The 15,730-nt window shown below is 38.9% G+C and overlaps 1 long non-coding RNA gene across 1 annotated transcript in view; it reads right to left on the bottom strand.

The window, feature by feature from the left end:
• Positions 1-3,455: 3,455 nt before the first annotated feature.
• Positions 3,456-15,730, bottom strand: part of LOC147831123 (uncharacterized) — a 44,398-nt gene continuing 32,123 nt past the window's right edge. The window contains exon 3 of the long non-coding RNA XR_015525217.1: positions 3,456-5,551. This is a non-coding gene — a long non-coding RNA (uncharacterized LOC147831123). The remainder of the gene's footprint in view (positions 5,552-15,730) is intronic.

Raw genomic sequence — 15,730 nt, 5'->3', positions numbered from 1 at the left:
GGTGACAGTGCTACCCACTGCGCCAAACAAACAAACACAAACATGCAAGCATGCACACACATGGATAAAAACAAACATACACACACATACATGCATGCACACACATACAGTATAATACATATACACACAAACACCCTCACATGCGCAAACCCTCACACACAAACAGTACACACACACAAACGAACAAAAACACACACATGTTGTGAATTGTGGTGTGACATTCTAGGCACAGTACGTTCCTCTGTTTTTAAACCCTACGAATTATATTTTCCATCATTTGCAGAGCGTTTCTCAATCTCGGTCCTCACACTCCGCTGATCTGCATACTTCGCATGTCTCTCTAATTAAACACACCTGATTTAGAGAATCAGCTCGTTAGAAGAGCTCCATGCATGAAGTGTGTTCTGACTGACAGCAGGTCCCTACGCAGTGTGCATTGCTCCCTAGTGCCTTCTCCTTCACTGCTCTCTAGCTGAGCAGGAGAAACTTCACTTCAGAGCATTCAATCACGCATTTACACAACAATATTACTAGAGATGCATGAAGTGTGACATTATACACCTAAATACAATGCAAATTCACATCTCACACACTAAAATGTCATTTAAATGAAATATACACTCACCGGTACTTTATTAGGTACACCTGTCCAACTGCTCATTAACGCAAATATCTAATCAGCCAATCACATGGCAGCAACTCAATGCATTTAGGCATGTAGACATGCTCAAGACGATCTGCTGCAGTTCAAACCGAGCATCAGAATGGGGAAGAAAGGTGATTTAAGTGACTTTGAATGAGGCATGGTTGTTGGTGCCAGACAGGCTGCTCTGAGTATTTCAGAAACTGCTCATATACTGGGATTTTCACGCACAACCATCTCTAGAGTTTACAGGAAATGGCCTAAAAAAAGAAATATCCAGTGAGCGGCAGTTCTGTAGGCGCAAATGCCTTGTTGATGCCTGAGGAGAATGGCCAGACTCTATTAGGTACACCTTACAAGTATCGGGTTGGACCCTCTTTTGCTTTCAGAAATGCCTTCAGAAATGCCTTCATAGCATAGATTAAACAAGGTACTGGAAATATTCCTCATAGATTTTGCTCCATATTGACATGATAGCACCACACAGTTGCTGCAGATTTGTCAGCTGCACATCTATGATGCGAATCCCCCTTTTCCACCACATCTCAAAGCTGCTCCATTGGATTGAGCTCTGGTGACTGTGGAGGTCATTTGAGTACAGTGAACTCATTGTCATGTTCAAAATACCAGTCTGAGATGATTTACACTTTATGACATGGTGCGTTATCCTGTTGAAGTTAGCCATCAGAAGATGGGTACACTGTGGCCTTTGAAGGACATGGTCAGAAAGAATACTCAGGTAGGCTGTGGCGTTGACACCATGCTCAGTTGGCACTAATGGGCCCAAAGTGTGCCAAGAAAATATCCCCCACACCATTACACCACCACCACCAGCCTAAACCGTTGATACAAGGCAGAATGGATCCATGCTTTTAAGTTGTCGATGCCAAATTCTGACCCTACCATCTGAATGTGGCAGCAGAAATCGACACTCCTCAGACAAGGCATTGTTTTTCCAATCTTTTATTGTCCAATTTTGGTGAGCCTGTGCGAATTGTAGCCTCAGTTTCCTGTTCTTAGCTGACAGGAGTGGCACCCGGTGTGGTCTTCTGCTGCTGTAGCCCATCTGCCTCAGGATTCGACGTGTTGTGCATTCAGAGCTGCATAACTTGATTGTAATGAGTGGTTATTTGATTTACTGTCAGTGGTGTAAAGTAACTAATTACAAATACTCAAATTAATGTAATTAATTACTTTTTCTCAATAATTGTAATTTACTGAGTAGTTTTAAAAATGTGTACTTTTACTCTTACTTAAGAACATTTTTAGTGCAGTATCTGTACTTTTATTCCAATACATTCCTTCAATCTGCAGACACTACTTTATTTTTTCTTGTCTATGGGGATTTGAAAAATCAGTCCTGTAATTCCTGTCCAATCAAACCACACATAGAAGGTAAATTTGCATCATAATGAACTACCTCAAGACATGGGCGATTTATAAATGTAGCAAACTGTTTGGAAGCATTGAAAGTGTACAAGAAGTCATCCAAAATCAATATCAGTATTTGACATCAATAGGATGTTGGTTTAAGATGTTGGCTCAACATTGGATTTTGGTCACTTTCTAACACAACCTAAAATCAACCAAATATCAACTTCATTTAACAATGTTATTAGAAATCAAAAGAACGTTATCCTTAGACGCTGGCTAGACATTGAATTTTGATCACTTGACATCACAACCTAAATCTAACCTTATATTAACGTCCAATGATGTTGTGTGCCTGCTGGGCAATAACTAAATGCACTACAGAATGTTACGTTTACACACATCCACAAATCACATGTAAACGCATCAGATTTTCACAGTGTAATACTCACTACTCTTGAGTACTTTTAAAAGAGCTACTTTGTACTTTGAGTAAAATTTACAACAGATACTTTTACTCTACTTGCACTACATTTTTAGGCAAGTAATGGTACTTTTACTTGAGTATGATTTTTCAGTACTCTTTCAGTACACCACTGATTACTGTTGCCTTTCTATCAGCTTGAACCAGTCTGGCCATTCTCCTCTAACCTCTGGCATCAACAAGGCATTTGCCCCAACAGAACTGCCACTCACTGGATAGTTTCTTTTTCGGACCATTGTCTGTAAACCCTAGACATGGTTGTGCGTGAAAATCCCAGTAGATCAGCCGTTTCTGAAATACTCAGACCAGCCTGTCTGGCACCAACAACCATGCCACGTTCAAAGTCACCTAAATTCACCTTTATTCCTCATTCTGATGCTCGGTTTGAACTGCAGCAGATTGTCTTGACTATGTCTACATGCCTAAATGCGTTGAGCTTCGGCCATGTGATTGGCTGATTAGAAATTTGTGTTAGCGAGTAGTTTGACAGGTGTACCTAATAAAATGGCCAGTGAGTGTATATTTCACGTCATGTACTTATTATTTAAATATCTACCTAAAAAGTGAAAGAAATAGAACAAACATCATGTCATAAAACAAGAAATAAACTAAGTGTATACCACGGTGGTGCACAAGGTTCAATATAGAGAAGCCCTACAATTAACCTTACCTCTTACAGGAAACATAATAACAAAAATAACTGTGATAAAATTATGTACAAAATTCTTATTTATAAGGCTTCTGAAACCTGGAGACATAGGCAATGTCCTCATAAGTCTCCTTCTCTTTGTAGTACCTGTGTCATACCATGTCATTAAACAAATTGGTGTTGTCTCACATCACAACAAACATGCACACAAACACACACTTACACACAGATCTAGACAGGAACAGCCATGTCCTCAGGCTTCCGTGTTAATGACATTCAGGGAAAGCAGGCGTATCGTTGCACACATTAAGAAAGACAGAACGATTTATTGAGACGTGTGCACAAACACACACACACACACACACACAATTAATCTAATCTAATATCTGTCCTCTGATGCTTATTGTAAATCTTCCTCATGGAGATAGAAGCCGTCAGTACACACTGCTTTTATGGCTCTCTGTAGTGTGAAATCTTCAATAAAGCTGTCATGGAGGGCTTGGGAACATTTGCACTCTGAGGTTCACATGAAGCCGCACAATCCGAGGACACGGTGAAGGCCAAACTAGAGGAGCTACTGAAACTTTAATGCGCAATGCAAAACATCCGATTCTTTTGAGTCCGAATGCTAAAAATGCCCAGAGCTAGAAAGATAACAAGGCATGATCAAATTGTGTCAACTGAGATGTTTTATCTAATCAATATCTGAAGGATATCCTACAGTCGTGTGTGTTTTTAGAGTTACTTATTATATCGCAAGCTTCTGCTGGGGCATGTCCCTGCTGAAAAATCCAGCTTAAACCAGCCTAGGCTGGTTGGCTGGTTTTAGCTGGTCGACCAGGCTGGTTTTAGAGGGGTTTTGGCCATTTCCAGGCTGGTTTCCAGCCATTTCCAGCCTGGTCTTAGCTGGTCAGGCTAGAAAATGACCAGTTAATACCAGCTAAAACCAGCTTGACCAGCCTGGTTTAAGCTGGACATAGCTGGTTTTGGCTGGGCTACCAGCCTGGTTAGGCTGGTCAAGCTGGTTTTAGCTGGTCATCTCCCAACCTGACCAGCTAAGACCAGGCTGGAAATGGCTGGAAACCAGCCTGGAAATGGCCAAAACCCCTCTAAAACCAGCCTGGTCGACCAGCGAAAACCAGCCAACCAGCCTAGGCTGGTTTAAGATGGATTTTTCAGCAGGGGTGAATTTCCCTTTGGGATTTATAAAGTCAAAGTTGAGTCAGAACTTACAGTAAACTCAAAATATGCTGTATGCTCAAATGACTTGTTTAAAATGAGTTGAATCAACACAATACTTTGTTTTGATTTGAATTAATGAAGTATTTTTGGGACATTAGCTGCGTCCCAAATAGCATACTTATGCACTATTCTACGCCATTTTGTAGTATAAATAGTGTAAGTAGTGCGTTCACACTGAAAACTCTTAAAATAATAAGTGCACTTTAATTACCCGGATGATGCACTCATTCAGCCGCTAAAATGAAGTGTGTAATGATGGACACTTCACGCACTCAACGACCGCAGGTTTGCTTACGTAGCGGAAGGGGCGGAGCTATCGAACGCACATGTTGAATAACTTTATTTGATTTGGATGGTGAAAGCAAAATTCTTTTACGAGAGTGATTATAGCGCCTCCCGATAGTGATTGCGGCAACACTCACGGCAGGTATTATTTGATAATTCGGCCGTTTACTTTAATGATTTGGCAACCGTCAAACGTCATCAGGGAAACGGTTTGAATTTCCGCTTAGTAAAAAAAACATTAGTGTGCCATTTGGGACGACACTACATACATATACTACCCTGTTGAGTGTGTAAGTGCATAAGTACATAGTGCATGAGTGCATAGTGTATAGTGTGCCATTTGGGACGCAGCTATTGTTTTATGTTCAGTCAAAGTCACTTTAAGGCAAGTCATTTCACTCGGCGGCCATCTTAGAAGCGCCTCCCGGGCAGTGTGCTCGGGCATTTTGTCTGAATGGGGAAAGGTCAAATTCTCTAAAAGTGTTTGCCAAGCTTACGAATACATTACATATTTGGAATCACCAATAAAGTTAAACAACAGCTGTCTTATAAGTTTCATTTCTAAAGGCAGAGATGGCAAAAGTACACACATACTTTACTCAAGGAGAAGCACAGGTACTCCTGTTTAAAACGACTCTGGTAAAAGTTGAAGTACTGACTACACTTTTGTACTCAAGTTAAAGCAAAGAATACAGCCTTAAAAATGTACTTTCAAGAGTTCACACTTAGCTGATGATCTGTCAAAAGCTTGTTTGGCATGCTGTCCCTGGAGAGAGCCTCAAGCTCAAGGAATCCTCGAGCCCAGGGCTTCTTCCCGTTGGCAGAGCGAGAGGGGAGCCTGAGCTCGGTGGATCTCAGGACTCCCTGGCTGCGGTAGCTAAGGGAACATGGGAAAAGGGGTTAGACAAGTGCTTGATTGTTTTGCATGTGGTATATCTTTTGATGGTGGGAGGAAACCGGAGAACCCAGGGAAAACCCAGGCGCACATGGGGAGAACATACAAACTCCTCACAGAAACGCCCACCGGCCTGGCAGGACAAGGGCCGGCAGTGTTCTTGCTTTGGGGCTCACAGTGCTAACCACTGGGCCACCGTGCCGCCCAATCAGAGGTAAAGGAGGAGAATAGGGGAGGAAGGGGGTTTCTTCCAAACGAAGATATAATGGACTGAAAACTGTGTTATTTATTGTAGCTTAGGGCTCATATGACTGGAAGAGAGTGATTAGCAAATACGAGACTGGCCGAGATAAATCATAAGCACGTGATCCTCTCGAAATTAGTTTATGAATAAACTTCACTAAGTTAAAAATTACCCATTACTACTACATGTTTTAGTTCTATTAGGTAGGTAAATATCCAGTTTCCCACGTTCATCATTCTGTAGGCCTGTTTATATTTATAAATAATGTCTTACATTTTACACTGAATTCTGTCCAAATTATATAGATTTTTATTTTATTTTATATTTGAATATCTTATAGTATATATTGAAAATATAACTTCTTTTGATAAAAATAAATACTCATCGTATATGACTGCTATTTGTATTTTTTTCACATTAGCAGCTCTCATACATAACTCATTATTTTAGTGGATGGGGGGGGGGTTCCAGGGTACTGTGGATATTTTATTTAATGGATAAACATTAATTCTGTTAATACATTTATTCTATGCTAAAAGCCTCACACACAGGCATGACTACAACCTATACACTCTTAGAAATAAAGGTACGCGAGATGTCACTGGAGTGGTACCTTTTCAAACGGTACCTTAAAGGTCCATATAATTACCTCAAGGGTATTAGTACCTAAAAAGTACAAAAGTGTTCCTCTTAAATTCATTAGGTACTAATGTATACTTTTATGGAATCAATATGGACCCTTTAAGTACAAATGTGTACCTTATAAAAAAGTACCACCCCAGTGACAGCTCGCATACCTTTATTTCTAAGAGTGCACAAAACATGTGCATGATATTTCATTCACGTAGTTAAATTTAGGATCTTTTGCATTATATTTTCATTCATGAATTCCCCAGTATAGTTACTTTTGAAGTTGGTGATAATTAATTAGTTTTTGCTGAAAATTGCAAAATATTTGTTAAAAAATAATTGAAGATTAATATGCATATATGTAAAATCCTATAGTAAATTTAAAGAAATTAATAAAAATAATTGATTGCAGAATTAGATTGAAAGACCAGAAAAAGCCCATGCAGTATGATTGTAAGTGGACAAAAGACTCTTAAACTTAAGCATTTGTATGGCATATTTTTAACTGGAATGTGTCTCTTTTGTTTACCTGTGATCCAATCAAGCTAAATGTGTCTTATTAGCGTGTAAACAAGGCAGCATCAGTTTTAAAGGGCACCTAGGTTACCCCTTTTTTCAGATTTAATATAAGTCTTTTGCGTCTCTAGAATGTGTATGTAAAGTTTCAAACAACAGACAGACTTAAGGCTGATTTATACTTCTGCGTCAAACGCCAGCGTATGCTACGGTACTGACGCATAGCCCTTCGCCGTGACCGTCGACGTCGCTGACGTGCACCTCTCAAAAAATGTAACTACACGTCGCAATGACGCGTATCGCAAGCTCTGTGATTGGTCGGCTTGGTAGCGATGACGAGTCTGGGCGAGAGCCGCGTGAATGGTGCGAGCCTGATGGAGTGATTGTTTACAAGTGTGGAGTCCCGTGAAGGAGCTCCGGATGGAAAGTTTTGTTTTGTGTTTACCTCATAGTTAAAGTTGTTGCACGTCCGTCGGTTCCTGCCTCAAAATGAACCAGTTTGAGCCTCTTGTACATCCCGGAAGTGTTCAGGAAAAGCAAAACAGCAGCGAAGAAACTCGACACAGAGAAACATTTACACCTCACTGCCAACTAGTGTTACGGAAGTGTTAATGCAGACCAACAGAGAGAGCATGCAGAAGTATAAATGCACAGCTACGCGCGTTGCATGCGCCGTGGGTTACGCCGGTCACTTGACGCAGAAGTATAAACCAGGCTTTAAAGTAAGAAAGTCTCACGCAGCGTTTGTGAGAAATACTACAGTAGGAACTTTACCAATGACTATTTGTTGTGCAGTTGCATTGATGAGTGACACGCAATATCGTTACAAAGTTCACACGCTCACACACGCACACGCTCACACACACACGCAGACAGACAGACAGACAGACAGACACAGCGTGCTTAACTTAGCACTGATTTTGCAAATGTGTCAGGATACAGGCTAATCTCCACTGCTGTGTGGATATCTGGTATGTTAATGTACAAAATAAATCTGATTTAACGGCCACAAACCGGGATTGTTCATAATTGTTTTGACACGCGGCTGTGCTGATGAAGTAAAGCTAAAGTAAATCGCTGTACTTCATTACACACGTGCACTGCTTTAAAACATTTTAAACATGTGAAACTTACTTTTGATCACATTTGATGATTGATGATCTTTGCGATCTGAACAGACCTTTTATTCCCAGTTGCTTTGCGCACGTCTGGTTTTGTTGACATGATTATACACACGACTACTGGGACATGCTACGCGAAGCTGTCAATCAATATTGGTGGGCGGGGGGATCGCACTCCTCTGTCAAGTTGCGGTCGGTCTGATATCTTGGCGTTTCGATCAACTAATTTTGTTATGCACATATCCAAAATGTGGATAAAAATACTGGGATGAAAACAGCTACTGATGTAGTGTAGGCTTATCATGATAGGGAATTTTTGTTGAGCAACATAGTCACAGAAATTGTTGCGATAAACAATATTATAGTCAGTTTGAGATCATTTTAAATCACTGAACAGCAACTACTGGGAAGTCGAGGCTAAAGATTGTATACCAATCAATCAAATAAATGTCATTTATTACACGTCTGCGATACGTATACTGCATGCAAATAAATTTGCAATATATATTGTGCATCCATAACTAGGGCTGTGCGATTTAGAGAAAATTCAAATTTTTTTAACAGATATTGCGATTTGATGTACGACTTAAATGTTGCCTTGTTTACACGACTTCCGACTATGTTCAAATTTGCCGTGACTTTTACTGACATTTTTAATAGTTTGAAGTGATATATCGTCTAGGTTGGTGTTGTCCATATTTTTCTATCCAATATTAATTTAATTCAAACTACTAAAATGTCAATAAAGGTTACTTTGTTGAACTCTTCAGTTTAATTTTCAACAATATGTCGACAAAGATAAATGTTCCATAATGCAACTTATAAACATAATTAACCCAATAATGCCAAAATACGGAAGATCGATTTGCAATGGATATATTTGACAGGTTATAACAGCTTGATGTTGTCTGAAAGTTTTATTATCACTTCTCATGTTTATTTGTCTCTTTACAATAAATAGCTTGTTTTCCTCATCTATACTTGAAGCATATATTGGATTAAATTAAGTTGTAAAAGCAATAATTATTGTAACGTCATGTAAAATGCAAAACTTTTTTCGTGTTTGAAGAAGTGGCACCACCTAGCTAAAAGTCTGAAGATGCAAACAAAATTGCTTTTGTTTTAGCAAATGGAAATAAAAATACCAGGAACTTTTGCATCACATCATTTTCAATGATGGTATGGTGTTATACTTGCGACACAACCCTGCTCTCAAAAGCTCATGTTTTTTGTTGCCATTTTATTTTAAGCTTATGTTTTTATGAATATACCTCCAAAAATTGCATAGCAAAATTGATTTTAACTCGATCAAATTGCATTCTTGTCCTCATAAAAATTATTTTGTCCCAAAAACTGAGTTAACACATGAGCAACAACCCATTCCGCATGCTCAAAACATGATCTTTTGCATGCAAAATTGTGTCACAAATATAACCCCATACAATCGACTACATTAATATGCTCAAAATAAATGTGTGGAATTTGGTCAATAAAATCCATTCTCATTAATTTCCACCATATTTCCAACAATATACATATAACTGAGTGGCAAAAACGTATAACAAAGTTTCTGTTTTAGTTGAAAACAGCATGAAGCATAGTTGTTGTTTCCTGTAATCATCCTTAAAGCAAAATTCATTTTGTTTTGATTCGGCCTAGTCTCTATTTCAGAGGTTACCACTGTGGAATGAACCATTCCAGCATATTTTTTAAGCAGCGGATGCCCTTCCGGCAGTGCTGGGAAACACCCATACACTCTCACAATCACACAAACACTCATACACTAAGGCCAATTTAGTTAATTCAAGACACCTATAGCGCATGTCTTTGGACTGTGGGGGAAACTGGAGGAAACCCACACCAACACGGGAAGAACATGCAACTCCACACAGAAATGCCAACTGACCCGGCTGGGATTCAAACCAGCGATCTTCTTGCTGTGAGAACGACAGTGCTAACCACTGAGCCACCTAAAGCAGAATTCATTTACTTGATTTTGTACGTTTTCTCACCCTTGTGTTAAGCAAAAATCCAGAACATTGCATGCTGCTACAGTTTTACTATCATTTTAATGTGCAGTACACATTGCTATTCTGAATCGATATTTCAGCCTTGTTCTTAAATATTGAAACATCTTTTAAAACAATACATGAGCATTTCAAGAGATGAATTACACCACTGCAAAAAAATTTATATTCACATCACAGCTGGATAAGAATTTACACACTACCGCATGCTCAATAAATCAATATCAATGCCCCTGAATGCTCCGAATCCTAAAAAGAGCATCATAACATACCTGCAGGGGATTTTTCACAGAATATGTAACCACATCTTTTTTTCTCAGTATCATCACACTTATCTGATCACTGAAAACCCCTCACTGTGTTGCATCCTCTATAACAGCCTTTAAAAAAAGCTTTAAAATTTTTGATCAAACATTCAACTTGACACTTACAACCCACTTGACATTTCAAGGTCAAATAAACAACCACACAAAACCATAATTTAGCAATAGAGGTGCTGTAGAAATGTTTTTCATAGAGATCTTTATGTGCTTGAGAATCATTTTTAATGAAGTTAATGAAAAATAAGACCTTTTCACCTTATATTTATGTCACATATTGTGTAATTATGTTATTTTGTATATACGCTGTAAACATATGCATAAAATGTATCATTAAAACACTGGCAGCTGTGGTGAACTATTACAGTAATCTACCGTATTTCAATTCTTTTGTGTTATACTTCAATGTTTTGAAGTACAAACATCTACACATCGCACCTCGTTTACATGGTATAGAGCAAAAAAAATATGATTATAAATAAATAAAATGAAATAATAATATTAACTTTAAAAAGAAGGAAATTATCAAATCATATGCAAGATGATCAATTAAACAATTTATCCTAACTTTATTTGGGAAATACCCCATAATGCAACTGGATGTTTTTATATATAATAGCTTGATATTGTTTGTAACTTTTTATTATTGTTTTTATCAATTCTTACGATTATTTGTCTGTCAAAATATTACGGTAATCTACGGTATTTCATATATTTTGTGTTATACACAGTGTTTTAAAGGACTAGCATCTACACATCTTACCAATGTTACATGGACAATACCCAACCGTAAGCATGTAGTAATAGAAACATAACTGGTTTTCATATAGAGATTTTGTGTCTTTGAGAATCATTTTCAATGAAGTTAATGAAAAATAAGCCTATTTCACCTTGCATTCATGTCAAATATTGTGCAATTATGCTATGCACTGTACTGATATCTGTCAAACTTGTTAAAAAATGGCAGCTGTGTTCAAAATGTTACGGTAATCTGCTGTTTTTCATATCTTTTGTTATACACTAGTGCAGGGGTTCTCAAACTCTGTCCCGGAAGTCCAGTGACCTGCAGATTTTAGCTCCACTTCGTCTCAACACACGTGCTCTAGAAAGCCTAGTAAGAGATTGATTAGCTAGCCCAGGTGTGTCTGATTGGGTTGGAGCTAAAAATCTGCAGGACACCAGGCCTCCAGGACCGGGATTGAGAACCCCTGCAAGTGTTTTGAGGTATTAACATCATACTCAAGTTACATAGACAAAAAACACAACCGTACGCATGTATTAATAGAAACAGTGCACTCGGAAAGTATTCATGGCGTTTCACTTTTTCCACATTTTTTATATTGCAGCCTTATTCCAAAATGGATTAAATTAATTTATTTCCTCAAAGTTTTACACAAAATCCCCCATAAAGACAATGTGAAAAGAGTTTTTGAAATTGTTGCAAATTTATTAAAAATAAAATCGCTGAAAAATCACATGTACATCAGTATTCTCAGCCTTTGCCATCAAACTCTAAATTAAGCTCCGGTACATTTTGTTTCCACTGATCATTCTTAAGATGTTTCAGCAGCTTTATTGACATTACCTGTGGTAAATTCAGTGGATTGGACATGATTTGAAAAGGCATATACCTGTCTATATAAGCTCCAAAGGTTTACAGTTCATGTCAAAGCACAAACCAAGCTTGAAGACAAAGGAATTGTCTGTAGACCTCTGAGACAGGATTGTCTCGAGGAACAAGGCTGGGGAAGGTTTAAGAAAATTGTCTGCTGCTCTGAAAGTTCCAGTGAGCACAGTGGCCTACGTCATCCGTAAGTGGAAGATGTTTGGAACCACCAGGACTCTTCCTAGAGCTGGCCGGCCATCTAAGCTGAGTGATCACGGGAGAATGATCTTAGTCAGGGATGTGATCAATAACCCGATGGTCACTCTGTCTGAGCTACAGCCTTCTTCTGTTGAGAGAGGAGAACCTTACAGAAGGACAACCATCTGTGCAGCAATCCACCAATCAGGCCTGTATGGTAGAGTGGCCAGACGGAAGCCACCCCCGCCTGGAATTTGCTGAAAGGCATCTGAAGGACTCAGACCATAAGAAACCAAATTCTCTGGTCTGATAAGACTAAAATTGAACTCTTTGGAGTGAATGTCAGCTGTTACGTTTGGCGAAAACCAGGCATCGCTCATTACCATTCTGGAGCATGGTGGTGGCAGCATCATGCTGAGTCGATGTTTTTCAGCAGCAGGAACTGGAAGACTAGTCAGGATAGAGGGAAATGCAGCAATGCACAGAGACATCCTGAATGAAAACCTGCTTCAGAGTGCTCTTGACCTCAAACTGGGGCGACAGTTCATCTTCCAGCAGGACAATGACCCAAAGCACACCGCCAAAATATCAATGGAGTGAATTCAGAACAACTCGGTAAATGTCATTGAGTGGCCCAGCCAGAGCCCAGACCTAAATCCTATTAAACAACACTGGAGAGATCTGAAAATGACTGAACACCGTCGTTTCCCACCCAACCTGATAGAGCTTAAGAGGTTCTGCAAACAGAAATGGGCAAAAATTCTCAAAGACAGGTGTGCCAAGCTTGTGGCATCATATTCAAAAAGACTTGAGGTTGTAATTGCTGCCAAAGGTGCATAAACAAAGTGTTGAGCAAAGGCTGAGAATACTGATGTACATGTACAGGTTTTTTATTTGTAATAATTTTGCAACATTTTCAAAAAATATTTTTTCACATTGTCATTATAGTGTATTGTGTGTAGAATGATGAGGAAATAAATTAATTTAATGCATTTGGAATAAAGCTGTAACATAAACAAATGTGGAAAAATATAAGCGCTATGAATACTTTCCGGGTACACTGTAGATCTATGAATTAAATACAATATTAATTAGTTTCAAACTACTTAAATGTCAATAAGTCACTTCATTTGAATTTTCAACAATAAAAGTTGACAAAGCAGAGATAAATGTCCCATAATGCAACTCTAATGGATATTTTTTACAGTATATAGTAGCTTGAAATTGTCTGAAAGTATTATTATCACTTCTTGCAATTATTTGTCTCTTTAATTGTGGTCAAAATATTACGGTAATCTACTGTACTACATATATTTTGTCTCACCAGTGTTTTGCAGTACTAACATCTCCAAATCGTACCTATGTTACAAGGACAAAAACACAACCGTAAGCATGTGGTAATGAGAAGGTCATAATGAACCAATGCTCATCACAAACAACTTGCAGAAAACACAAGCAGAACAACACACTAATATACATGGTGCTCAGTGTCATTTACACAACTACTGAACACCATAACACACAAGAGAGAGAGAGAGAGGTGTTCATATAATGATCCTGCGTCTGACACAGCTTTCAGAGAACAAACCCAATGAGCCCAGTGGAGCCTTCAGCTTCCTCTTTCTAGTTCTTGTTGATTATTTAGGTTTGTGCTTCAGTAAACTCTCCATCTATCCTGACAGGAGCTCAGAGGCTTCAGTGTCACCCGAGACTCGCTTCACTTTGAAATGGGTCACCTAGTAACTGCTCACCTTCCTCAAATAGATGAACAAGAGAGTTTTACAATACAGAAAACTACAACCGCAGGAACCAAATGAAAAAGGGCCTGCTTAATAAAGGCTGAAGGGTTTTAGTTGCAGGTCAAAAAGAATAAGGGCATTCATCTACTTTATGGAGCATTAAATATGCACAGTGCTCAGCATATATATGTACACCCCTCATAAATCTCTCTTTTAAATTCATATTTTTAATAGGAAGCTATTAGGGGTCGATCGAAATTTATGCTCAATTTCGATTATCGAATCAAAAAATAGAATCGTCGATGCTGCCACGCCCCCATGTCACGTCAGCTTGGCTTGCCAAGCGGGAAAAAAAACGGCTTGTTGAAGTGCTTGTTAAACTGCAGAAGCAGGAGACCCGTCGACAGAACTTAAACCCTCTCCTCTTTCAATAAAGTCGCCGGTGTTTAAGCATTTTGGATTTCCAGTGAGTTATGTTAACAACGTTCGTGTTGTCGACAAAAAAAAAAACACAGTTTTGCAAGCTCTGCTATGTATGTATTACGTACGGTTCGTCCGATAGACAACATCGGTATCGCGATCCTCCGCCCGCCCCCGTTGCAAATCCGCTCGCGAAAAGTACACACTCAGGCCCTGTTTACACTGTCTTTGTTTTTAAATGGCATTTTAGAACGACAACGATTTGACATCCACAGTGGCCTGTAGCATTTCTGAGCAGCCCTCCTTCCTCTCTACCTCTGAAAATGCACATCACGTGACCACACAGACGCACACAGTCATGCGCTCGAGACAGCAGGTCCAGGCAGTCAGAGGACTGCTTCAATCTTTCACTCACTTGTACTTTCACACACAGATACTGTTGGCTGGTTCCTGTTGGTTGTGCGTCTTTTTTACCGACGCCATTTTAACGACACATATCACTGCCTATTCACGAGTCCCGCAGAAAAAAGTGATTGACAGGTGGTAATTATGTGTGTATCCTGCCTTTATTCATTTACAGTATGATTTGTTTATGGGTAAAATAAAGACCATGCAGGTCAGGCAGTTTAAACGGTAGGCTACAAATAATTAATTGGTCATTAATTAATTAATTATTCATAATCGAAAATCTAATCGAATCGTGCCTTTAGAATCGAAAATGTAATCGAATCGAGGATTTGGAGGATCGTGACACCCTTAGAAGCTATACAATATTATATTTGTGCATATACATTATATTTGTCAGTATTGAAGTCAAATCTGGAGCTAATCTAACAAAATAACTTACGATAACAGTACAAAAACTAGTACACCTACATTTATGTTATAAAAAACATCAAATAGAAATTTTAAAAAGAGAAAAAAAATCAAGAGAAAAAAAAGAAAAATGTAGTTTTTTTTTTTTTGTTGCAATTTTTGCTTGATTTTAATTGTATTATCTGTCAATTTATAAATGTGTTTAGTGACTAAAATATGATTTTAGAGGCCTCCAGAGGTTATGCAGTGCCACTGATGTGATCCAAGACCTGTGCAGAGATGATCCCACGGTTTTCACAATCCTGGACCAGGCCGTATACTGGGCATCTGCTGTGGTGGTCATGGAGGAGTGGAGAGCTTGAGACTGTTTCCTGTGACACTCCAGGGACAGCCGAGTCTTCGCTGAGGCCCAGCGTTCTCCAGCCTCTAGTGCCTAGACTGCAGCTCTGCACAAATCGTTTGGCCAGAGGAGAAATGGTCGTGCCCAACTGAGTCTGGTTTCTCTCGAGGTTTTTTAATTCTTC

The sequence above is a fragment of the Danio rerio genome, chromosome 24 (assembly GCF_052040795.2).
Source record: "Danio rerio strain M-AB ecotype USA chromosome 24, GRCz13ab, whole genome shotgun sequence".
NCBI classification, from domain to species: Eukaryota; Metazoa; Chordata; class Actinopteri; order Cypriniformes; family Danionidae; genus Danio; species Danio rerio.
The sequence above is the reverse complement of the archived record's forward strand: the minus strand, read 5'-3'. Positions and strand labels throughout refer to the sequence as shown.